This window comes from Falco peregrinus, chromosome 9, assembly GCF_023634155.1.
Source record: "Falco peregrinus isolate bFalPer1 chromosome 9, bFalPer1.pri, whole genome shotgun sequence".
NCBI lineage: Eukaryota > Metazoa > Chordata > Aves > Falconiformes > Falconidae > Falco > Falco peregrinus.
In genome coordinates this window covers 32,017,809-32,045,689 of record NC_073729.1, presented here as the reverse complement: position 1 = coordinate 32,045,689, position 27,881 = coordinate 32,017,809, and the positions used below count along the sequence as shown (strand labels likewise).

Here is a 27,881-nt window from a genome sequence, read left to right as displayed (position 1 = left end):
CTTCTCAACTGACAGGTGCCTCTGTATGTCTGTGTGTCACCAAAAAAGAGATATACATTTGAGGGCAAGGAGATTCACCAACTAGTCAAAACTTTTTCCTGGTGTAACTGTATGAATTGTATTTTCTTGGTCCATTTGAGACAACATTGTCCTTGGTTTAAAAACCGTTATGTAATCTCTCTTAAGTACTACTAGACAACCAGTTCTTCCCTCTTCTAAGTATGTCTCTTTCTGCATTCTGTGTGATAATACTGGATGGGAGAGAAAATATGCACCATCATATTACCCTGTAAAATCACAGAATGCTTCTGTTATAATGAGGCACTGAGCACTGTTATAATGAGGCCTCAGCTAAAGATTGTTCAAAATTGATCATAAATCAAAGACAAGAATTTATTTATAAATCACAAATTCAGTTTAGGAGAGGTAAGATATCCTCTTTTTTTTTTTTACTCTCCTGGTTTTACTGTGGAAAGAAATAAATATAGATTAAGGTTTCGGGCCTTCTCCCCACACTGTGTCATCACCCCCTACACCCAGCTGAAGCTCTGGAGACAGAATCAAAGGCCCATAAAATACTTTCATTAATTAGCATATCAGAGTCATTGTCCAATGTTTGTAATTTTTTTCCTTTGGCTTTTAAAGCAAATGAATGATGTTTTTATAGTGTTTTAGTTTGCAATGGATTATTAAAGAAGTTTATTGCATTTCAGAAGGCGTGGTCTTGTTTCTGTTCTGCAGAGAACCATCTGCAAAAGATTCCAACAGTAGACTTCTCCCATAGGCAGAATATTCCACAAGCAGAAATATTGCAAAATCCATTTAGCCAGTGATGAAGCAAAAGCAATATGGTTTACTCAAAAAAAAGAGGCATGTTGTGAAATAAGTCAGTAAGAGGAAAAACCAGATATTTTATAAGAGCACAGAATGCCACTCCATGTATTTCATCTACAAAGCCAGTAGCTGTGGAGACCAGATCAAGTACAAATACTGACAAAATGAGAAAAATGGGTACAGCTCCTTTCGGCTTCATTAACTCAGGTCAGATCTGAATTTATTCTTAAGCTTTTAAAAGCTCTTCAGTATTGATCTTTTTCTGTAGTTTCTTGTGCTTTTTCTTCCTTATCTTGTACTTTAGGGAACAGATAGGGAAGCTGATGGCCTAGATTCTTCTCTTGGATTTGCCACACGCTACCAATGGCGTTTGACATATTGAGGCAAATAGTCTCTTTATGCTATAATAAAAAATTAAGGTATTTATCTACCTACCTCAGATGTTTCAAAGTAAATTTGTTAGTGTTTGTGATGCTCTCCATTTTGTTGAGTGCCACAGAAAATAGTGATAGCTTCACTCAAAGTTTACAATGGCAATAAATAATGGATGCCACATTTTTAAACCTTTGTGGAAGAAGTTTGTGCTCTTGCACAGAGGAAAATTTAAGTTGCATATGCAGCTTAATCTGCCCTCCTTGCTAGAAGACACTTGGAGGTAAAGTAACTGTAGGTTTAAAAATTAATGGAGAAATTGCTGGAAGAAAAATCCACTGAATGCTATTAAATACCAAGATGCAAGTTCTCACTCAGGAAGTCTAAAGATGGTAACCTGGTGTTTTAAGAATGTATCCTGTAAGTGTCACTCAGCCTTTGCTGTTGGCCACAGTCAAAGGCGGGGTGCTGGGATGCCTGAGCCTGTGGTCTGACCTTTGCTGCCATTCTTATGCTTTTAGCTCTGTAATTTTAGTTTGAATATTCTTCTTTTTGTGTCCAATCACAGATCAATTTTACTGCCTTGTCTTGCATATATGTGGATATCCAAAGCACTAGATTCTCCTTAGTATCTTAGGCTGTCACGTTTATATCATAATATGACCAGACAGACACATGTCAATGCAAAGTCCTAAAAATGCTGCAATTAAACTTCACAAACGTTATGCATTGCTTCTGGTGTGACACGGTTTCATCTCAAATGTCTAAATCACTGGCACTTTGAAAGAAAGTCTGCACAATAATAATGCATCAACCCCTTGTGAGTCATTCCTGTGAACAGGGACCTTTACAAAGAATTAAAAACGGAAAAGAATTCATAGTATGAAAACACTGTCTCTAATGCACTCTCTCAATCTGTTCTGTTGTAGAAATTTGTGAAGAGTGCTTTATACACTGATAAAGCTAATAGAGTAGGAGGTGGGACACTAATTACAGTATAAAGCAGTACTTAAAAACCCTTGGCAATACTTTGCTACAATAATGTACCCTATAGACTTTTTCTAAGCTTCAGCATTTCAACCTGGGGTTCAGTGTCTCAGTTTTTACTGAGAACAGCTTTAAGCAAAGAACCCATTGACGTCAGTGGGAGTTGTGCCTAAATAAGAACAGCAGATTCTGGCCCTGAATTGTAACTCTTTCGGTAATGTAGTTTTCCTGCTAGTTGGGACACACATTTATATACCTCTTTATGGAAGATTTTCATTTTTCAAGCTTGCAGTGGGACAATGAAAACTGACTAACCTGACCCATAAACTTAATGGAGCCCTGGGGGCATCTGGGAGGGATAGCTGTAAGAGCACTCGCTGCTTTCCATTTGAATGTTACACTGTTCCTTGAGTTTAACTGAACTCAAGTAAGAAACTGCTTTTTCGCTTTTATAATTATTGGGGGGACATAAATTCAGCAATGTGTGCTTGGTCAGCTGTCCTGGTTTCTCCTAAGCAGTTAATTTACAGCGTACACATGCTCTGAGGTGATTATTCTCTTATAGTTTTTCTGATAAATCTTTTTCCTGATAAATGTAATTCATATAGATTGACAGTTCAATCAGTGTGTTTTCTGGGTCTCAGGAGGAAACGTATGGCTCACTTTTGGTTTAGTAACTTACAGAGATTAGGTTTTGCATAATGTAAATGTGAGGTGGGTGATACTTTGTAATGCTGTGAATGCAATTAGTGAGATAAATACAGAGCTAAATTCATTTTCTCTGAAAAGAGGCAATCTGATTGCTATGCAGAAAGCACCTTTATTTGCAATACTGGTGGTTCATAATGTGGTTAGTAATGCACAGAGTGGCATTTTGATTTGCAGCTTTAAAGAATTCTGGGATGAATAAAACATGGAATTAATTGCCAGAGAAGAACCTTTGCCAGACTAGATGAGATCTACTGTGCTGAATAAAAGCTGTAACCTATGACAGGCTCTGTTCCACTCCCAAAGGAAATGATGTCAATACCAGAAAAGGTTAAATAGCACTTCAAATAATTTGCAGTGCCAGAAGTCCTTCCCCTTCAGATGTAGGTTGAGGGTAAACACATATTCATGTGTCCTATCATCCTGCAGCAGGTATGATTAGAACAGAGCTATGAAAAATATCAGACTCCACGCTTTGTATTAATAAATTTGAATCAGTGTCTCTGTTGATTTTGAAGTAGGAAAAGCTGTAAAGCTGGAAGGGACAACAGGAAAATTTGGATGTTTTGATAGATGGAGGATCCTGAGTCCATATGCAGTTGTATATGAAATGTTCTAAAACTCTGCTGAAATTGGGGAACGCTCAGCATGCCCGTGAGAAATGCCCCAGTATCAGGTTAGGACTCTCTGTTTATGCATGTGTGTTTGGAAAGGGGGACTCTGGTGGTGAATCTTCATCTGAGTAGCTGTTGTTGAAGCGAGCTTGCTTTGTCAATAGATGGATTTATAGGGGAAATTTGATGAGCCAGTTCTCTGTCACAGAGGAAGTCCAGAAGAACAAATAGAAGATGCGTATATAATTTTAGGAAATATATAGTAGTGAATATTATTTGGGTTCCATTATTTTTTACAGAGCTATTAAATTCAGCTGAGGTTTGTGGTGGGATTGCTTAGAGCTGGTGCATATAGAGGAATACAAAGAGTTTTACTTTTTTAGAGATGTATGAGTAGATGCTAACGCCATTGTCTGTCCCTGTTGTACTGTTTTGAAGAGGAAAAAAAAAAAAAAAAAGCTAAGAGGTTGCATGAGGGCCTAGCAGGTATATTATGGTCTGAAAGAAATTTGCAGAATTTCTGTGGAGATTTTTGTCAGTGCTGCAGCCAGTGAAGTAACTGGCAGTGTAAGTTCCTCACCTTGTCCAAACCGTGGGGGAAGCCTGCACTGTGTTTCAGAAAGGTGAAAAGGACCTTAAAGCTGCACGTTGTTATCCTCAGGAAGTTCCATATTAGTGGTCATTTCTTGAGAAATGTAGCCATGCTGAGATCTATTAAAATAAACTAAGAAAATGCGAATCACCCTGTTTATCCTCTTTTTCCCAGTGGTATATTTCTGTTTGCTGGTTGTGTGTCTTCCAGGTTCATTACAGGAAGGGAAGAAAACAGAAATTTTTGTGGGTTCTCAGACTTCATTGACTGCAACCAGGTAGCACATATAACAAACCTAAGAGAGTATCCAGTGTTAGTGCTCATGTGTTTGTTGTGTTTGTAAAGAATGGCAGCTAGACCAGCACAACAGCAGAACCACGATGTATTTGTGGGGCCTATGCTATAAGGGAAATTAGTATACATAATCAAAGGAAGAGGGGCAACATCTTTTTTTCCACGTTTATGCAAAATTCACACAAACACTCCAAACGCTCTCTCCTACAGATCTGCAAAATTTAATATCCCGATATCCTTTTGAAATGCCCATAAAAGTACTGTGTATTTGGGTCTAGTGTAATATGGTATGGGGGAGAAGAAGATTATTTTAAACTGCTTGCTTTAGCGAATAGCTCCAGAGAACTCTCGCTGAAAAACACAACCCTTCTGGAGGCTGTGACAGGAGGGAATCTTACTGGTGTGGAGTGTGAGAATATGAGCTCAGTTGCAGCATAATCCTTTTGTTTGTAACCTGAATGAAAGTAGAGATGGAAGAAGGAGATGGAAAGAGTTTCAGAGAAAGGAGTGGATGACCAAAGATTTTTTTGCAAAATATATGTAGATTTCTTGACTTCCTATTAATTTCTATGTAAATTATGAATTAAAGGTAGAAAGCTTAGGTGAATCACAGGAACATCTAGCGGAAGAAGAGATAAGCAGGATATTAGCTAAACAGTCTTGGAATTAATATAACACTCATACCAAAGCAATTTTTATATCAGTGTTTGTTACACTTTTATTGGTATATTTTAGCTGGATGTTTTTCTGCAGATCTGTGAACACTAGTGAGATGAAGAATCTGTAAAGAAAATATATATAGACAGAAGCTAGTTTTCTAATGAGAAGTGAATATCCATAGCCTGGATATTCAGGGTTGTGCCTGCAGTATAATTAACTAGAATTTGAGCTCTTTCACATGTAAATGAAGTCATTGAAAGCACTGCCGGCCATAATCCTTTTTGTTTTTGTTTATGGGACTTTGCAGGTTTACAGTCTACCTTTTTAATTGAAAATTCTTAAAATTGAGATTTTTTGTCTTTTGTGTCATTTCAGGGTTTCATTACTGTCGCATTATGTTATATGATGTAAATCATACCATGGCCAATTTAATTTGAGGCTAATGAATATGACGACTTAGACTTCTCTGAGGAAAGCAGTTGATAGAAGGACGTTTCAATAAAAACTATTAAGGGTATTGATTCTCTTTATCTGACCTACTTCAGTTGTAACAAATAAATTACATGCATTTGTTTATGAAAACTTCAGCTACCTGCCAGAGCAGACATGAAAGATTCTCACATATTAGGAGCTCACTGAACCATGAAACCTAAATATAAGCCTACCATTACATTTTAGCTCAGTGTTGTGGATCAAATTTTCAGCTGTGGCCACCACACCACCACATGTGTGATCATTGGTCCATGGAAGTATTCAGTTGACATCCAGAGATCTAGGGAGTGGTTTGCGGCTGTTGAATATTTTTTTTTTTTTTTTGCTGTATGCAATTCTCACGTTTTCCACTTACCTATTAATCTCTATGCAGGTGGTATGTCAAAATTCTAAAAGAAAGAATGCTTGAAAACTGTGTATGGGGTAGCTGTGAAACAGAGACACCTGATGGGTTGAGTCAAGAGTTGATGGTTTGGGAATCTCTGAGCAATGTTATGTGGTTCTGGATTGAACCTTAAAAGCATCCTCCTGTCAAAGGTCACATGTACCTTTTTGGAACTCTCACGCTTGCCAAGACTCTGAGTTGTTTACACACAGATTATTCCATCAAAACAGCACATGCTGCCAATGCAGAGGTTTGGGTATCATATTACTTGACATTTCAATAGCTATTCTCCTACGGAACAAGGGTTTGTCATACTGGTATAATCTTTGTATATGCTTACTGATGTCCATGGTAGGGATTATGCAAGTATCACATTTTAATTAAAGAAAGAAAAATGAAAAGCCCAACTCTTTAAGCCGTGTACTTATGCTGGTTCCAAACCTGAGTTAGTCAAGCATAAAAAAATAGAGGGAGAAAAAAGAAAAGAAGATTCAACTTCAGTAACATTGCAGTTGATTCATAAGATTTTCATTTAATTTAAACTGACCCAGTGACTCTAGCTTGTATACTAGTCAAACAGTGGCAGAAGGGACATTGAGATCATCAGAACATTCCCTGAATTCAAAACTAGGAAAAACTGTCCTTTGCAGTGTGTTTGCTTGACCTGTACTCAAGAGTCCTCGCAATGTCCACTTCATGATCTGTCCCATTGATTCACTTTGCTTACTGATGGAATAGTCTCTAAAGAGATTTTAAAAGCTGTTTACCATGTTTCCTCTTGGTCTCCTAAGACTAAAGACAACTATTTTCAGCCTATTCTTATATGTTGTGTGTTCTGGTCATTGTTCTCTTCTGCATTCTCCCCAGATTGTTCATGTGTTTCTTCCTATCTTGTGGGCAAATTCAATGTTGTATTCCGTAGCAGTGCTGAATAGCCCAGAATAATTATTTTGCCTGTCTTGCAGGTAGTATTAGCCTTAGGCAACCCAGTACTGTGGTTACATTTTTTTCAAAAGCATGACACATTTAATGTACATTGGCTGATATTTCACTTTAAACCCCACGCCTTTTACAAACAGATGCCTCCTAACCTTTCTTTTCTTTGTGCAATCGATCTGTCCTACATGTTGTCCGTAGCTATGGTCTTTTTTCATTTTCATTGCTTCTCTTAATTATCTCTCCAGTTCTCCAAGATTATTTTGCATGATGATCCTGTCTATTATCAGTATGTGAAGGTACTTGCTGATGGTTAATTGTATACAGTTCAGTGCTTTTGCCTGAAATACCCGTCTTGCTGTATCTGGTGATTGGCAAGGAGGCAGGCAGATCTGTGTTCCACCTACTCATTTGTTGGGATGTATATATAGGAAATATGTCTATGCCTGTGTGTGTGTGTTCCAATACAAATGATGGAGGAGCCATCTGTGTAATGTAGCACTGTACCGCCTAAGAACTGTGCCTTTTGGTGAACTCTGTTATAGAGTGAATGTACTTGTGCTGATCTGATCTCATAAGGTGAGTAGTTCGCTTGCCAGCTCACCTCATGTCTGCTCTAGCTGGTGGACCTTGTGGCAAGGTAGACAGTTTTCTCCTTTAAATGTGTTATGATTGTATTTTCAGAAGGTCAATTCTGAAAAGCTAGAGTAAGAATTTCCTAGTCTTCAGGATTTGCAGGATGTATCAATACATAGCTTAACGCTATCATCTGAAGAATGCCAGAGAGAATAAGAAAAAATTGATGTTTCTATAAACTGAGAATCTGATATTGATAGTGCTATATATATTAAACTGCCAGAGGGAATTTTTCTTTAGGTCTGACAATTGAAAAAGACTATTAGAATAAGTCACAAGCTATTTTGTTTTCAGCCATTCAAACCTGCCCAGTTTAGGCACATTCCTTGTTTGCTTTGTGTCTGTTTGAAACCACTTTGTTCTACATCTGTATGGTCATCTTGATTAAATTTTAATGTGAAAGCCTGCTGCATACGGCCTGGTGAACTAACATTCAGGGATAAGGTTGCCATCTGCTCATATAGTCAAAGCTTTGTGCTTAGAATTGCTTTTTACATTGACAATGACAGGTCCTGAATAGCTCTTATAAAGGGTCAAATGAAAACAGGAAACCAACAGAAGGCAGCTTTCAATCCTACAGAAACCTGTTGCATGACTTCTTAGTGTTTGGTTCAGGCAATCCGATTTTTGTTTAACATAGAACCTTTTCATCCATCTGTACATTGATTCCAAGTCTCAAATTTATCCTTCTTATTCCATTAACTTCCCTGAAATGACAACAGGGATGCTTTTGGCTTTTAGTTAGTTTCAGTCTTTTCTCAGCTCACTCATTATGGCTCACTCATCTTCTGTATTGTTCTTTTCCTCAGAACAATGGCGTTTTCTTGTACTAAAGAAGATGGGACTAAATGATTCTCATGGTAACCCAGACCACCTTAATGTGGGAGCAGGGACTGTACAAAACTAGTGCTAATAATCTTCAGTGAAACTTCAAACTTGTTGCACCTTTTTCATTAGGTTTATTAAATCCTGGGTTGGGTTTTTTTTTCAATAAAATGGGGGAGTAGGGAAGAGCAACATCTCATCCAAAATTCTTATTGAGTGTTTACAGGTTCTCTGGGCGAAGAAATTCTGCACAATTCATTAAAATTATGTGGGATTGAGGATGGAATAGCTGGATATAGAAAGCAAAGACATGACTTCTGATCAAAGTCATACTAGAGCTTCGATCTTCATTTGTAGGAGGAAGTTCACCTACAGTCTTAATAGCTTTTCAGCAGTAAATGTGAGTTAGGTCAGTGGTAATTTATGTCAGTGTGAAGCAGCAGAATGACACCTGGAACTGAAACTGCATGGATCCTCTCCATCTCTGTCTCTCACACAGATAGGTACAAGATAGGTACAGCAAATCTCTCTCTCTCTCTTTTTTTTTTTTTTTTTAATGTTTTAAAAGTCAGTGTTGCAATATGGTTAATGACAGCATGAAAACCTCAGTCTTTTTACAATGGATTTCTTACTCTGTATTGATTTGCCGGAAGGCAGGCATCGACACAGAATTCATGTTCTAATGGAGGCTATATATTTCTCTGTCTTCTGCATTTCATTTTGGAGTATCTTTTTTCTTTGACAGAACTTATCATATTTGAAACAGTACTTTGTGCAAATTAAATGTATTCTACCTATTGCCCACTGATTTCTTCTCCTTCTATTTTGAGTGGTCTGTTTGTTATTATTACAAGGCTGAATATCAGACCAAGAAGAAGTAGAGGAGTTATTGCATAGCTATATGATCTGAGAAACAAAGGAAAAATCGGAAAAAATATCTCCTAAACACTAATAAAATGGATGTAGTCAGTTTTCGAAATGTTGTGGATACCATTGCAAAATTCAGGCTTTTTTCATGGAAATATTAGGAAACATTTCTTTACCGAGAGGGTGGTTAAACACTGGAACAGAGAAGTGGTTGATGCCTCATGCTTGTCAGTGTTACAAAGGTATTTGGACAATGCCCCTAATAGTATGCTTTAATTTTTTTTACACCTCAAGTGGTTGGGCAGTTGGACCAGAGGATCGTTGTAGGGAGGCCCCTTCCAACTGGGAGTATTCTAGTCTAAATTTAGGAGGAAATCTCATGAGGAAACAGTCATTTTGTGGAAGTGATGGCATTTCCTCACAGCAGTTTACCATTGATATGCATAGCACAACACTCCATGTGTCCCTGTAATTAGGTGTGATAGTAATTTCATGTATAGAATTATTACTAGATACAGAATCATGCATATAGAACTGCTCCGCCCTGTATACTGTGAAAGCAAAGAAGGTCCTTTGGAATGTCTTTAAAACTTGTGGTTTCTAGATTATGTGTTAACTTCCAGTCTAACAGAAGTTAATGTGTCTAGATGTGGTGTTGCATTTGTTGAATGTAAATCTGATTGTGCGATATATATACATATAATTGTCTGCATCTGATATAATTTCTATATGAGTAAGATTATATCTTTTGGTGCTGAGAATTAATATAAATCTAAATAAAAGGGTTTGGACATACTTAAACCACCTGAGAATGTGGCCCAGTGAAAGGACTGAAAAATAATCACCTTTTGGGGAAAGCTCTGATTTTTCATTTGGGAATCTGTTTCTTTTTTCTTATTTTTCACAGATAAATTGCATTTGAACTGCTTAATGTATTTATTATGTTCACATACTCAAAGATTGTGGTTATTTTATTAGAGCTGAGGTTTTGCTGCTATAGCCAGTAAAGTTGAAACTGAGCAGATGGATAGTACTGTGGAGCCAAGTCAAAACCAAAAAAACCCTGAAGTCAACGAAATAAAAGCAGCAATTAACAAGCTGAAAGAGGAACACGAGCTAGAAAGAGCATTTGAAGAAAATAACAGGGAAAATATTTTTTGTGCTCACCTTGAGAGCACAGAGAAATGAACAGCAAGGAATGCCACAGTCCAGGAGTATCTGCATGTCCTCAGCTCTTTCTGACACCATGGAAAGTTGGTGATCCATGGGGTTCCCAGAGCTGGTAGCCACTGTGCTCTTAAATTGCTCTTGCAATCCCCTCCTTCCCTCTCTTCTTTAAAATCCTCTGAGCAAAACAATCTTACTCTCATCTGTTTGTTGTCACACAAGAGTCTCATTAGTCCTTTGGGCAGCACTTCACTTTTCTCAAAACCTTTGGGTTTTTTGTTGTGTCCTTTTCAAGATTGTGGGGCCATACCTGACCACAGCACTCCAGATCAGAGTATGCCACTTACTGATACAGAGGTGCTAGGTTGGGGGATGGTTGTTCAGTCAATTCCTGATGCTTTTCTAAACACCTTTGATCTTTCTGATGGATTATCCATGTCAAACAGAAGGTTTTCATTGAACTGTCCACAGTGACATATGGGACTTTTTCCTCAGTGGTAAAAGTTAATTTAGTGCTCTTTAAGTGTGAATCAGTTGTTTTATATGTAATTGCTTTCTGTGAAGAAATTGATTTGGAATGCAGGAAGAATGGGGGTTTTTGAGCTTGTTATTCTATGAACTACCCCAAAAAGTTATTTGAATAATTTAAATCATTCATTGCCATAAACAAGCCATATTAGACATGATCCCTTTTCCCCAAAATTAACCTTAAAATATTTTATAATATAGTTTTCTAGTCAGAAATTACATCAATCTCAGGAAGAAACAGGAAAGAGAAGGAGGCTTGTTCTTGTACTGTGTGATAAAATTCAAAACCTTAGGATGAGATTTCATGTCAGGGAAATACTTTGCCTATATAGACATATAAATATGCATATAAAAGGTTTTACACAGAAAACTAAGCTGAAACCCAATTTCTAATTTTTGTAGAATATTGCATGTTATTAAAATAGCCAGCCAGTTCCATCATTGCCATTGTCCCCTGCCCCTGCTTATGAGGAGTGACCATATGCAGTATTTCTCCAGCAGAGCTAACCAGTTATGGCTATACTCTTCCTTCTTTACCTGTCTTCACCAGTGAGTGCTTCAAGTTTCCTTATTAAAGACCAAATGTATTCCTGTCCTACATGGACTTAGTATCTTCTGAAGATTACGTCAGAAACACTAAATTCGTAAATTGAAGCCAAGAGATTTATAGTCTAGGCACGGAAGCACTTGTTTAAGCACCTGTATTGCTATTTTATTAATAAACTCTTGTCCTCATTTTTTTTTCTCTTTACTCTTTCATTAGGTACACTTTCTCCTGGGCAGCCCAGCAACACAACTATGTTTCAATTCTAGATTAAGTGGCTTCCACAAAATTAACTTTTTAGTAGTGTTCTGATATATAACTTGTGTATATCTCTGAATACCATGAACATTACTTTGCAGCTGACATTAACGTTATGAGTGTATTGTACCTAAGCACTGACAGCTTCTTCTAATGAATGATCTAGAGAAGCCTGAGTCACTATTTAGGCTTAGTTGTTTAAGATGGAAGTTATTCAGCAGCTTTCCAATGACATTTTTAATTAAATGCCAAGGAGTGTGCATGTGTCCCCTGGTGCCAGGTTTAAATTTCTCTATCAGAAGGTTCTTCCCACTCTTCTACCCTATAGACCATGAGAACGTTAATGCTGTTGGTTAATACATCTTCATTTTAATATAATGTATTTAATCTTTTCATGCCTTACTTCTTAATTATAGAAGAATTAAAAATAATAAGATGAGGAAAAAATAAATTGTTTTTCTCCTAATTAAAAATACTTCCTAATGAGATAAACTCTCAGCAAATTCCATCTGGACTCAAAGACAGGAAAATATGCCAAGAAAAAATATTTTTGAAGGAAGCTCCATTATAAACACTGGGAAGACATGAACTGCACAGCACTAAAATTAATGTCGATGACAGGAAGGAAAGCTAGGAAAATATAAAGCAGCAAAGGATCCTGAATGACGAATGCCATGCAAATTGGTGGCATAGGCAGATACTTAGAAAGGAGGAGGCTGGTAAATTATGAAAGATGGGTAGTACTGTACACCATCTGATTAGAGTGCAATTAATGTAACTGTTAGACAAGTTATCTGTCCCAGTAAGGATTCTTTGTCATTACTCTAGTGGAAACCCAAGTGGCTATGTAATAAGACATCCCCAGAGAAAGGATAATCGAAGAACAAACCCAACCTAAACCCCATCATCTGTAATTATTGAATCTTTGTGGAGCATTGCCCATCAGGATTATTTCTTACAAGAAAGCCAGTTTGAGAAAGATTGGTTCAAAATGCCAAACACAAAAGTCTGCAAATTAATATTCTTGTCACTATGCATATTAAATAGCTCTTCTTGTTTGCAATGAAGAAAATGTAGTAAGTATTGTCAGTTAATGAGAACACTACTTGGGATTAACACACACAGAACCAGGCATTTTTGTAGATAGTCAACATTAGATGATGTTTGTGTTATGTGCATGTGCAGGTAGATCTTGTTACCAAGTAGTCAATGATTTGCTACAGCCACTCAGAAAAAAGTACAGGGTTAAAAAATATGTACCATAGGCATAGTGTGTGTAATACAACTTTTTCTCCTACAATGTTTACACTGGAATTGAGCTGTGTTCTGTGTCTGGTTCTCTTACAGACACAGTGTGAAACTTTGCTGAGTAGTTGCACAGGCACGTAGAGAGAGCTCTAGGCTGTAAGATACACTCATTTAATCCAAATGCTCCATTAAACAATCATATAGTGAAAGCTAGAATCTTTTCAGTGTATTCAATCCTCTAGTAAAAATTCTATAGATAAAGCAGTGTAAAAGAAGATTCAGAAGCATTTTGTGTTCTCTGTGGAACTATTTAAGTTGCTTTTTACCTGCCTTGTAAGAGGAGCAACCATTCTCCTCCGCAGAATTGTACCTCTTGGCCTTGTCTGTGAGTATGGTAACGTGTAATATTTGGAATCAAATACCTATGAGTGGCTGACACATGAGCAAGTCAGGGGTGCGAGTCATTCCAGTGTGTGTTCTACTGCAGTTATATATACATAAGCCCTTATTTGCACACTTGGTTGGTCTAAAAAGCAGTGCTACCTGATTTCAGTCTTTCCACGTTCTTGTTATTTTCAAAAGTACCACATTACATGCCAGTGCAGTATTTTGCTGTTGTAGATTTTATTATGTATAAAGATTTTCTGTACTACGAATAAAATTTAATACCATGCCTTGTAGTAAATGGAAACTTCAAGACAGATCTGGATTTTATGTTAGTGGTCTGCAATATATGTGAAATATGGTGGATGAGGAAATTATCACTTGCCATGATCATGGAAAGCGCCTCAGTTTGTCTCATAGTAAAACACTATTGCAGCTTTGAAGTACAATTAAGCTATCGGTATGGTAATCACCTCAAATTTAAAATTTGATATGACATGAAGTCATAACTGTCATGATCTCCCTGGGGCTCTAGATGCGCAAATATATTGCCTGGCTGTCTCCTTTCAGATTTCCTTAGTTAAGTTGGTAAATGACACTGGAAGAACTAAGAAAACGTTATAGAAAGAAAACATTTAGGTGTGAAAGTTCTGAATAATTTGTTGTGTTTGAGTTTCTTTGGATATTTATATATCAGAATATGTTCATATTCTCTATTAAGGAGTTTAAATACAATCAATAGACAATAGCTACAAGCCAAGATTAAAATCATGCCAGTGTGTCTCACTGACATTAATGAGTTTTAAGGGTTCTTGTTCTAGGAAATACTTAGCATTACCAGAAAGTTTCAGTTGTAGACAGGATTATTGACCTGAATATCAATCCTTGTGGCTTTGAATTACTCCTTCATGCCTACAAGACCCTTCTATCCTTTTCACCTATGTGAAACACTTCAAAAGTTGGTATAATCCTTTTCCTGTATCGTCTGTGAAACTGTTCTGCTTACCCAGCTCATCCTGTTGTGTCTTGAAAAAATCGTACTTACAGAGATTTAGTATCACCTCATGCTCTCTCTAATGCAGAAATTCCACGGAAGATTAAGGCAGACATTTTTGGAAAAACCTGGTAGGTGTGTAGCATACTAGGTAAATATATCTAAGCACATTCAAAAAGATAAAAAATACATAGTTGCAAAACTGAGCTAAACTGTATCAAATTATTTCTTTATGCTGGTATTACTGAGGAAGCTGGTAGCTGCATTTAGCTACCTGACATTTCCCAAATAGGCAGGTTTTTGAGAAGCTCACACTTTGCAATACTGGCAAACAGATGTTTGCTATTTCTCATCATCAACTCAAACTACAGAAATCCTTTTCATTGTTTCAGACAATTATTTTCAGAGCAGAAGCAATTGTTTTGGGAATAAAAAATGAACTACTACTCACAAATGTTAGTCTACAAAACCCAGAAAATCAGGACTTAATATTGACATTTGGTTAGCTCAGTGGTTTTGCACAGAAGTTATACTTTATGAATATTTTCAGAGGTGACAAGGCTTATGTATGGTAGCATGCTGTGTATAGCGATATACTTGACAATTGTTACTTATCATTATGTTTGCCATTGCTGTTTCTACCAGTACAACCTATTTTTCAGTGATGTATCTTCTCCACTTGGGCTGATTAAATTGACTGACAGGGTTCGAGGGTCAGAATTCTCAGTAAGGAATACTTACTAATGTGAATAATGCCCATTTTCAGGCTAAATTAAATAGCTGGCCTTAGCTTAATGAAGGGAAAACACCACAAGGAGTTTCCAGTGACTATGTTAATTACTTTCATGCTTATTAGAGTGAAAAATAGTGCAGTTGTTTATGTGTGTAGCTTTAGGATACTGTGTTTTAAATGATCAGTTTTTGAAGCTTGTCCCTGAGGTTTTGTAGGCCAAGTTGGAGAAAGGTTCCTGCCTGTGGATCCATTGTCTAAGATATTTCCTCAATTTATGCCATGAACTATAGAATTGAATACTATTTTTAAATGTAATTTTTATTTTTCAGAGCCAACATTTCAAAAACGTACATAATGTGTGTGCATAAGCATGTTTTTTATACTTGCTTTTGAAAATCTGGATCATATTCTTTTTTCCCTGATGAGACTTTTTTGGTGCTGTTGTATTATTTTATGTTATTCACCACATTGTTTTAATAAAAATCTTTGTTCACAATGAGTCATCATGAAATCAGGATTAATATTTTGGCAGTGACACATTAAATGCTAAAAACTGTGGACCTCAGAGTGCTTTTGTGAGATTTTAATCAACACCAAAGGAATGCGCAAATCACACTATGCTTATGGTGCTTTTCATTGTACCCTTTAAGAATGCTGTGTTTCATTATAGCAGTGGTGAATTTGGTCATGAATCTATAGTAATTTAATGCAAATAAAGTAGAATTGTTTTGGCGTAATAAAAATTGATTTAAATTATGAAAATATTTAACTTTAAAAATGTAATGACTGATGGACACATAGATATACACAGTATGAATTTTACTTTAGGCTTAGAATCCTGTTTCTTGGCCTATAAATGAATATTATAATCAGCAGCTCCTACACAAAAGCATTTGCAGAATAGATTTTTCGCATCTCTCTTAACAAAAAAATTTATGGAATTTTCTTCCCCTGTTGGTCAGAATTGCTGTCTACAAAAGTATACCATTACATTCTGATCACATCAATCATATGTCAGTTTTTAAAAAGCTTGACTTCATCTCATTTACAGGAATTTGCAATGAAATCATCACAGGTAAGTAAAGACTTACCTATCAGATGGTACTTCTATTTTTTCACTATCAATTAAATACAAAGGTAACTTAATATGCAGAAATTATACCAGTAACATCATGAGCATAGAGCGATATTTTGAATTATTTATTCTGGCCAGATTGATGGTGTAGTTCCTCCAACGGATATATTTTTTAAGCTAAAGAAATACAGAAACTCCAAGTAATTTTTTCCAGTAACTCTTTCACTTCTGTTACGGATGTGTTTCTTCAGTTCAGCATTAATTTGAGAGTTCGCTTTCCAGGAAGTTTTGTCATGTTGTTATTCCAGTGAGACATATTATAGTAGTAATAACAAAACCAAGCCAGGCTTTGACTGTACAAACCCCAAGAGTTATTTGCACTAGAGTTGTGGTGGAGGTGAGGATTATAGCAAGAAAACACTGAAGACCTTTATCTTCAAAAAGCAAAAATATTTGTGATTTCTTTACTCCATGATAAAGCTGAGATTTTACGGTTTCCTCTCTTCTGCATGATAGTTAGAGAGTAGATTTTTCCAGTATAATTTTCCTTATAAAATGGCAGCTACTTTTATTGATTATCTTAAGCCTGCCTGTTTGCTGTCTTCTTTACCTTCAAATCGTAAAAGAAATGTATTATGATGTTTGTGCCTCAGGTTCCTCCTTTTTTCACCTCAATAAGCATTCATCTGGGTGAAGATAAAGGAACATGGTAGACTTAACAAATTCCATATTTGTTGACTGTTTACATTGTTTTGATGTCTTCGTAGCACTATACATTCTTCTTGTGAATCACATTTAAAACTTCTAGCTCGTGAGTTTTTGTAAAAATATCACGTATGTTTGTCATAGAAACATTATCAAAGTGAAGTTCTTGGTGAAGTAGCACAGATGCTATCCATGTGTATCATGTAAGACCTTTGTATCTGCAGAGATTCATTAGAAGTGTTCTGACACATACTTGACGCGTCATAGTGCTTCCATTGAGTTTGGAGAGCTCTGGTTGACATTCTACATACAACTGAGTCTTATAAAGCCAGATTTCAGAATTTCAATGTACTTTGTCCTATGTGTGGAGTATTTTTGTTAGTATTTTCCTTAGAGCAAAAGGTCTTCTGACTGTGGTAATACAAAGCATCCACACAGGTGTGTATATATGTTGAGAAATGTCCAGTTAAAGGCCTAATGCAGAACTGGAATTTCAATTCAAAAGTAAAATACAGAGAAATAAAAGCTCTGAAGGTTTTGTTCTGAAGTCAAATCCAGAACAGCTGTGTCATCTGTAAGTGCTGAGGAGCAGAACATCATAAATGGGAATCAAAATGTGAGTTTGTGATAAAGCAATATTGGAAAAACATCACAGACATCTGTAACACTAAAATTAATAACAAGATGTCCATCACCTGTATGTTCTCCCTTACTTAATATTTTTATTTACAGTGACTGTTAGAGGCTTCCAGTCCTTGGACTGTGATACATTATTGTTTTTTTAAGTCACTACTTAGAATGTTACAGAGGACCATTAACTACCAAGTCCAATATGTAATTTAAGATTGCCAGTCAAGCATGTAGGGGGAGGAATACCACCAGATATTTCACACAAAGTTTCCACAACGTACAATTAAAAGTCACAGCAGACCAAGTTGCTTTGGTGTGCTCTGACCTGTGTAAAAACACTGACGGAGGAATATCACTTTGTGAACTTCTGCTTTCCTTCCAGTAAATTTTATCTTCTATATTACGGATATGGTTCATTATAATGTATTTCCACCACAGTGCAAACAAAACATAGTAGAGGAAGGACAAAATTAACACTTAGTTTACACCTCCAGGTTCATATCTGCCAGAACAATTCTTACTCTTTAACAGCAATGGATGGGATATGAATCTGGGGAAGAGCTTACTGTCAAAGTATTTAAATATTTATCTTTTTACAAAGTTGTCTGGCAATTTGTTACTTGAATTGATTTCCTGAAAATACATGTCCAAAAGATTAAACAGCCGATAGCTGGTTTACTGTAATACTGACGGTGACTTGAATTTCCTGTGTTGTTACTGCTATAAAAATATGCACATAGAATCTGTGCGTGTGTTTATGTATGTGTTTATCAAAAATAGTGGGATTGGGCTGTTTCTCCCAGATGAATCAAATTCTTTCCACCTGCTTTATCTACTTTGAGGTAGAGTTATAGGACAAAAGCCAACTTCTTTAAAACCACTCTGCGTAGTCTCTTCAGATAGGCTACTATGAATAAGATTAATGACATGACATTTTTGCATTGGTAGAGATATATTTTGAATACTCTATTAATCTACTATTCCATATTCATAGGTTGGGGTTTTTTTGCAGTAATATCTAAGTTGTGTTGGTTAAAAATGACATCAAAACATTTTTTTCATCAGCATTAGAATTAATGAAGCCTAGTTCATAATGACATTGTGTCCCAACTCGCTCTAGAGCCACAACCCACATCTCTCCACAATGCTTCCTATTCCATCCCACATTTTGCTGATCCTCAGCATGTACCCAGTGTTCTTTCCCATTTCCTTGTTTTCTATACCATGAGAGGCAGAGTGTGCTGTGACTGATGCTAAATGATGTGTGCTGGTATATGTGTAGTGACTGGGTAACCACAAACCAAAATAAGGGGCCTAAAGTGGGAGGAGAGAAATGAGCACAGATGGTCTTGCCCCTTAGTACAGAGTTAATTTCAGTTTCTCTCCTTTGCTGAGATCTTTAATTTCATGAAGGTTGTAGGAAATTATGTATTCTTGAAGCATCTTTCTGAGTTTCAAGTACCACTGAGATTAGTGAAAATTAGATTAAATTGGATTGAACCAGACTAAAATACCATGAGATCTCAAATCTGCTAATCTGCAGGAGGTGCGGCCTTGTGTTCCCAGGTTCACAGTGTATTCAAACAGTTTTTCACAGAGTGTGTGTTTGTGGTGTTATAGGGTCATGTTAAAGGCAGATTGGTCTGATGGCAAGTTTAGTGCTCACATTTCGACTTTTGTTTCTGATCTGATGTCAAAATAGATACTGAGGAAATTTTTTATTCCTTGTGGTGGGGGAAGAGGGAGAGTTAGAATCTATTATTTCCTCTTGTGGTGGGGGAAGAGGGAGAGTTAGAATCTATTATTTCCTCTGACCCATGGTGGGACTCTGTTCCAACTCAGATTGTCACAAGGAATCACAAAGAAGGGTTGTAAATAGGGTGAACTCAAAATTTTCAAAGTATAATTGACTCACGGAAATGCTATTTCACTTTCATCTTAGTTACTTCGTGCATTCTTCTGAGAGTCTCAGTGTGGGTTAAATATTTACAGGTAAGGCCACTATGGCAAAAGAATTAATCAGAAAATAACATTCTGTACCAAGATCTCATTGCGCTGCATCACCGTAACATTTAGATAGAAATTTACTAGTACAGAGCAAGAAGGAAACAAAATTAAACATGGGACCCATTCTGAGATCAAAGCTGCTTGAGAAGCATGAACCAAAAGCAACAAGGTCATAAATTTAAAATGGGTTGAAAAGTCTTCCACCATGCCAAGCCTGATGATACTGTGGTAGAGACCTGACTCCTTAATTAACATGTTTGCTAATTAATTTTGCAAACCTTTGGCTTCCAAAGATTCCAGAGAAAATCAGTTTGTTGCCCATTTTTTCTACATTACATGAAGATCCACTGTTGCTGTTCAGATACATTTTTCTTCTTTGCAGTTTAAATTAACAGCTTCCAGGCTATTGTAAATTATTATTCTTTTGCAGTTTTTTCTTGCCTGTGAATATTTGAGTTGATAAAACAAGACACGACCCCTGTTTGTGTGTTGTTCTGATGCCTGGGATATGTTAGGTGCTTTACATTGTGACCAATGGGAATATGCTCGTATGCATTTACTGAAAAATACTTAAACTATTTTTTTCCTCATTTTCCATTTACCTTAAAACCCTCTTCCTGCTGCAAAGCAAAATCATCCATAAAAAAGTGTATTTTCTATGTTCATTTCTATGTGATGATTGGAGGTGCTATCCCCAGGAAAACATTTTTCTCTCATATTTCTGTATGTGTGAGAATCTCAGCTCCTTTGTTGTGTGTACTCTGAAATCTTTTGATCATTCGTCAGACTGCTCCCTTTGCCACTTTCATAAATATTTCTTTTCCATTGCATTTGTAGGCAATCTTACTTATACCAGTAATCCTTCTCTTTTGGAGGGATGGGATTTGTAGGAAAAAGTTGATTTCCATTACATTACTAACACGAATGTGACAGTCAGTTTAAACACTCACTAGCTGAAAAAATAAAGTAGATTTCAGTAAGCACTTAAAAAGTACCAACTGTAGGGAAGAAAAAGGGAGGTAGTCCCTTGTAAGTGAAAATTTGCACATGCAGTGTAATTCTTTGACTTTTGCTTTAGGTTTCCTTTGTGGTTTTGGGAGTAGCAGGTGCAAGAAAGGATTCTGTACAGATGCTTCCTACTCCAGCCCTAACCCTTGGGTTTGGGGTGACTATATTTTGATTGCAAAACCAAATCTTAAATCCTGTTATTTGAACTACCTGAAGTAAGGAAGAAGTGAGACATTATGAGGGAAATGGAGAAAACAGATCAGGTACATTCTTTTCGTTTTGACATCTTTTTCTGTTTTGCTTTGTTTTTAAAAATTTCCATTAAATTATCAGCTCTCTGAAAGCTTGGAGAGTTGGTGAGTAATCCTAGTGATGCTGGTCATAGTTACTAGTGTGTGCTTTTTATCTTAGAGTATGATCCTGTTCCTCTTCTAGTCAAGGCAAATCCTACTGATTTATAAGGAAGCTGAAACTGACTTTTTACTACACAGCAGATTCTGGCACTTTCAGTTCCACTCCAGGTATCTTTGGCACAGTTCAGGGATATTTTTCCACCTTCTTTGCTTTTTAAAATCTAATCTCTGGTTATGATGGTCTTTTAGTAGTATCAAACCTACAAATGTGTAAAATGTTTGTTTCTATGGGTCCATTTATTTCCTGTATTGCATTACTGCTCCTGCTGTAACCATTTCTTCTGGTACCCAAGCTGAAAACCCCATTTATATTAATAATGCAAACTTTTTTTAAAAAAAGTTGTATTAATAAATTCTGTAGGTCCTGCTATATGGCAGGTTCTCTATCAGCCTTAATGACTACAATCATCATGTAGAGCAGTGGCCTCTTGTCAAGATTTGGTTGGCTGCACTGTGGTACTGCAGGGTCCCTTGTCCCTGTAGCCAGAGTATGTTTAACCCATAGGAAGATCATCCTATGTTTAATTAAGGTTTGTTATGGAGAAATGCTTTTGATTTCTTTTTTGGAGGCTTTGTTGGAAATCTTCAATGGCTTACATATCCTTACATTCTCCTGAAGTTTTGTTCTGTATAGCAACAGTATGGCAAATCCACATAGCCATTTTGGCCATTTACATGATTGATAATGCTGGGAACTGAGGCACAAGGGTATGCAGCACAGCCCTCCATGTGAATTCCACTGCCCTTCCCAGTGCAGCTCCAGCTTGAGAAGATGGGATGAAGCTGCAGATGGGATGGAGGGTTCCTTTCATAAGTATTTGGTTTACAAGGACTCATTGCATAAAAAAAGTGTAGTCTGTTTCAAGAGGAGATTTTAATAATTTACCAAGATTTTGTTCGCTTCTTCTAGATATTTATTTCTTCAGTATTGCTGCATTGGTTCTCTTTTTAAAAAGAATCATGCTTTCCAACCATGCCATGCAGTTTTATTTAACTTTCTATAAAGCATATTTTATTTATATTAACATATTTGTTTGTGCAAGTCAATTTTCATCCATATTTTTGTGTTAACATTTCTACATAGCATAATCTTACTCTTACGTCAATACATACAATGTTTTTAACTATTTGAACGTGGGCTTATTATAATTTTTATCACCTATACAAGAGTGCTAGAATCTGATGGCAAATCTTCAGAATAGATAGACATACATTATTGCCATTTATGTAGGCAGGGAAACTAAGCATCATGCTTTAGTCACATCTTGACAGAGCAACAGCTGCCATCACTAGATTAGATCCCTCTGGATCCCTCCTTTGTAATGGGCTGATCAATCAGCACACTGTTGTCATCCATTCCACCTTGAAACAGTTTGTTTTGTGGTTTAAATCCAATTATTTTGGAGTTATTTCGTACAGAGCTCTCTAAAAGGGAAAACAGTTTATATCAATTAGTAGAAGCAAACATATGTTCTGTAGCTTTGTGAAGATCCTGTTTAGAATTCTCAAGCAACTTAGGGCATGTACATATTTTAAAATAAAATGTAATATGTCACATACGATTGTGACAGAAGGGGAGCTGAAATGTAATAATGTTATGAATGCCACAGATGAGGCTGTGTAAAAACCTAGAAATATTGATAGGTTATTGATTGAGACTCTGTGACAGACTTGTGCAGCATGTGCTTTGCAGGGCAGTTTCTTTGGCATATCAACAGTTAAGAGGCAGCCGGCATTATTTGGTTCACCTGAGGACTGACAGGCAGTACCACAACCAAATGTTTGACTGACCAGGCGGGTGGCCAAACAGCCAAGATGTACATCCACACTAACAGAACAGCTGCGTGATGGAAATGATGAACTCTGAATGAGCCAGCCAGCCTGGGCTATCTTTTGAGGTGCACTATGTGTGTCAAAGTATGTGGAGTCATCTAGTATATGATAGGTCTTTTGTTGCATTTTGGGACACTGAGTAGCAAAAGGTAATTGAAAAGAGGAGGCAGTTGAAAACTGATAGATGGGGAGGTGCTGCAAAAGGGGGAAAAGTCAGAAAAGTTTGGTCTCTGCTATTGTAAAAGGGGGAGCATAGGAGTATGAGTGGGTGGTAGGACATTTCAGAATGAGTTGGGAGTGTCTGATGTTGGGAGGAGGGGAAGACATCGTGGGAGAGGAGAGAAGGGAACATGGGAGAGAGTTGAAACATGAAGGAGGTGGGAAGTTTTCTTAAAACACAGGGGAGGTAGGAAGCATAAGATGCTTGACAGCAACCCCGGTATGAGTACGGAGCCAGGGTCTGTGATAGACATTCATGGATGGAATTTTGCTGCTCTAAACCTTACACTGGATTCATGAAGAAAAATATCTGAGAGGTAAAAATGACTTGCCAGATGAGGCAATCATGTCTCTGTGTGATTTTTGAGGCCTTTGCCCAGGAAGCAAGAGATTCTAAGGATGTAAAATATTTGGTCGTCTCAAGAGAAAAAAAAAAAAATGCGGAAGATCAGGAGGTGTCATGGGCACCACTTGCAGAGTGCACTTCATGGAAGATAGTCTGTAGAAGTTTCTGTAGGAATTGGTTAGCCTGGTAGGTTGGTACTGGTAAGCGTTAAGAGGAAAGTTAGGTGTGTCTAGCATTTTTCACTGTTAGTAAGACATGCTTGCTTTCTACTCATTAATAATTTGTTGTTTGAAAAAGGGCTCTTTTATTATCAAAATTGTTATTGTGGAGGAAAGTACAGGTGCATATAAGACTAACTGATATAACATGGTTGATATACTGTGAGCCTCAGCCTAATCTGAGGCAAGGGAAATTCCATGATTAATTTATCTTCTCCTAAATGAGAGGTTAACCAAAGCCTAACATGTGGTTAAAGAAACTTGGGAGTTAAGTTTCCTGAGTAATTATGATGGTCTTTAGCTGAGATCTGGATTAGATCATTCAATCATCATGAAAGCACAGTTTTCAACATCCCATAGTTCTCAACAGATGGAGATGTAATTCAAACTGTATATACATTTGAGTGAGACAAGGCAAACATACAGATAAGTAAAAATAGATGAGGACCCAAAGTGCATTTGCAATTTCCCTAAAATTGGAATACTACTTGACAACTACTGAACATCTTGTCCTCTTTGAAGAATTTGTTTTCTCTTCCATGAAGCTAATTTAGTTACATTTCAAAAAATGTTACTGTGTTGTGATCACAGTTCTTGTTTAATGCATAAATCTCAACCACAAGGTCTCTGAGTAGGGAAATTAGTTGAACTATAAAGGCGTTGAAATTTTAAAACAGTGCATCCATTAAAGAGGTTTAATTATTATTATTTCTGTACTGTAGGCAAGAGAGGCTCGTGTTGTTTTCTTACCTGGCACCAAGGAAAGACAATCTGGGGATGGAGATCTGAATGTTAGCTTTTATAAGCCTCCAGGAATGTGAATACATCATGTATTACACTTGACAGTCCTGAAACACGCAAACATTTTTCACAATTTCTTCCAGTCTTCAGGAAAACAAATTCTGAGGAGTGTAATAAACTGGAGTAGATGTAATTTTAAACTGAGCTGTCTCTAAGATAATCATAACGTATCTGGCTAGTGCACCACTGTTAGACACAAAATATGAATACACATGAATAGACATGATTTTCACTTGCTGCAACTAAAGACTATAAAGAGACTTAGTTCCTTTGTAAAGCACTTTAAGGTCTACTAGTGAAAACACTGTATAAGAGGTAGGTATTATTATCTTTTATTACTTTCTTCAAAACACTGCCAAGGGCACCTAGGGTCTTGAATGGTGTGCTTGTATTAGAGACCAGTAAAAATGCAAATAAATAACTAAAGCACTTTTTATGGGTTTAATTACTGTTAAACATTTGAGCAATATACTTCCTAATGGAAATGTTGATGAACCTCTGTTTTATCACCATTTGTTACTCTTTAGAGAGTCTTAAATAGTGGGGGATTTATAAATTTTTGATTAGATTTTGATAATTTATCTTGGGGTACATGTGTATTCAGGAAATCTGAAACATGAAAGAACATAGCTAATCAGATGGGTAACGCTCATCACTCCTGTAGCTTCAGTTGCACGTGCAGCATGCAGTTTCACGAATGTTTGATTGTGGTAATTGGTATTCAGAAGTGTTTGTGCAGTTTTTAAATATAGCTATATGTATGGTGGGTCAAGTTTTTAGGTAATGCTAGATTGCACAATTTTGGCTACATTCTTTAAAACTTGGCAAATACATGCAGAAAAGTATGATTTTTAAGTTGTATGTACATTCCGCATGACTGTGGGTGCAACTAAATATGGGAACGCAAACGTACCTGATTAGTTGATTGCAGCTGAATGTACAAGGTATCTGTGCACTGTTATTGAAAGTATTTACATAATAGACATGTACATCCAGTAGTAAAATATAGTTACTAAAATTGAAACTCATCAGCTTATCCACACATACAGGTTAGGAATATAAGAGAGTACAGTTTTGGAGTTATAGTCTTCTAAGCTACATTTCTTGAATGTGCAATTTATCATTTAGAAGGGCCTTCCATCAGAAGGCTGTTTTGGCACTGAGGTAATGATGTTGTGTATTCTGGAAGGATAGAAATGAATTGTTCTGTAGTTGTTGTGGAAATAGCTCTTTACTTAGCCTGAAAGCAGGGACACTACAGGCTAGAATGGTGTAAAAATGTAATGAATCCTATCTAATATCAATCTATCTTCATGACAACTGATGCAAACTTTGCAATACTTCAGCTGGCATATAATGAATATGTTATACCGCTATGCTAACAAGCTGCTTCCGTGTTTTTGTGGATTTCAAAACACTATTGAAGGAACGGAACCTGTTTGTTCCTTTATACCTAACTAGGAATGAGAATAAAACTGGCTATGACTGAAATCCTGTGCAATAATAAGTTCAGTTTAGATTTGTTTGAAGCTAGCTTGCTTTTTTGAAAACTATTTTCCAGTCTGAAATGAGTGATAATTAATGACATAGCTGAAAACATTAACCAAATCAAGATTTTAATTTTATCATGAAAGGCACAGTTTTAACTATTTTATAATTAACTAACTATGGACCATGTGTTCTTCACTACAAATTATGGTAGCTGTTTTAAAATGAGCAATCCACTTTACTGTTAAGGTAACGAGGCCAATTCTATCCCTCATGTAACACCCAACATAATCCTGTTGGATTTACGTCAGACCCTGATTTTAAATTGTGGGCTTTTTGTTTTGAAAAACAGTTTCATATTGCATTATTCTTCCTGGAGACAGCTGTATACTTTTGGAGTATTATACAACTTCACTGAACCCTTGACAGCCAATGTCTGATCCCATTCCAGAGATTCATGCTTGCCAGCCTAATAAGAACATGGTCAATTATTTTCCTTTTAATCCCACTGGATTTCCCCAAGGAGCAAGGAAAAGAGTTACTTCATTGCCTGGCATGTCAGGATTTTGTAAATCTCCTGCTGCTATTTCAGTCCTGGTGTTCAAATGGAGTGGGAGAGCAAGTCTTGAAAGCCTTGTCTCCAGAGCTGCAGAGAGTGTATATGTCAGTGCTTAAAAAATATATTCTAACATTCAACTGAGCCTAGTAAATTAGTTATATTAAAATACAAAGAAAAATCTAGCCAAAAATATACTTTTTCATTAAGTTTCATTAATTTATTACATGCTTTTCCTGGACTCTAATTTTTAGTTTTGAATTATGTCATCACAAGGGCAAATCTGTATATGGTACATGTAACATATATTGTATATCTAGATGAACTCGGCTGCTCACAAAAAAAATAAAAATACAACTCTACAGTGTATTCATTATCTAAGATTGGCTATGATTCAGTTATATAACAGAAGTCTTAAAAGCTTTCTGGAAAAAATAAATTCTGCATCAATGAAATGTTGCTCAATGGTCTTTTTATTTTGAGCTTTTGAGCAAAATGATCACCTTATGGTTCTTATGCACCATTATAAGTACTTTTCATGAAATCTGACTTCCAAGGTGCAGCCTAGAACATCAGCTCTGGTGAAGGCTGATGCAAATCCTCTGATACCTAAATAAGTAAGATTGCTGTATGTATGTATGTGCACAGTACATTGTGGTTACAAACACAGGATACCCCAAGCTCTCTTGGAGTAGATTCAGATAATCCGTTCCCTCTTTGGACATTCTGGTAAAAGGGAACGTCAAGAAAAAGAAACTGTAGAAAAGAAAAATAACCACAGTTATCTTTCAAGAAAAAAACTCTATTTAATCACTTCATGGTACAGCTGTGTCAGTTTCAATGCACAGTTATAACTGAGAGAGGGATCTGACTATTCAACACTAATTCTAGCAACTTCTTTCATCTATATTTTGTATAAAGCTAGTCTTCTCTTGCTTTAGTAGGCAATGCAGACTTTGCACAAAAACTCAGAAGAGCTTGTGAAATAGTAATGGGTTTGTCTCTAATCTTCCTGCCTCATTTTCACTAACATGACCATCTGTTTTTTGAAGGACTCAGAACAGATGTTCTAGATTTTTGAGATGAACAGATTTAGGCCAACAGCCACCAATACAATGCAACTCAGATGAGCATACTGTTACATATTGCATTGCAGTCTTTGAATTGCATTATAATATTTTTATTTGGAATTCTGGCTCATTGCTGTTCCTTCAGAAGTTCTGGGTGAGGTAGATAAGCATTATCCTTATGTTACAGGTGGAGAAACTGAAGCACAGAGGAAAGAAACACATGTGTGTTGGTGAATGTCACAGGTAGGGGTCTTTACAGTATTTCAGTACTTATACCTATGCTGTTAACAACAAAGGAAAGGATGCTCTGAGAATAAGCCCCTGTAACACTACCGCTTATGCGTGTGTATGCTGTGTAAGTCTTGCTGCTGCTGCCTCAGTTCCTGGAGAGTAGTGACTCACTGAAACTGATAGTTGTAGCTTAGAGTTTAGGAAGGAGCAACTCTGTTTTCTT

General features: G+C 36.6%; 1 long non-coding RNA gene across 3 annotated transcripts in view; it reads left to right on the top strand.

The window, feature by feature from the left end:
• LOC129785124 (uncharacterized) overlaps window positions 1-27,881 on the top strand; it is a 176,572-nt gene that overhangs the window by 102,946 nt on the left and 45,745 nt on the right. For 2 of the 3 annotated variants that reach the window (XR_008748728.1, XR_008748726.1), the window contains exon 5: window positions 27,615-27,670. This is a non-coding gene — a long non-coding RNA (uncharacterized LOC129785124). The remainder of the gene's footprint in view (window positions 1-27,614; window positions 27,671-27,881) is intronic. The other variant, XR_008748727.1, reaches the window with a different exon arrangement.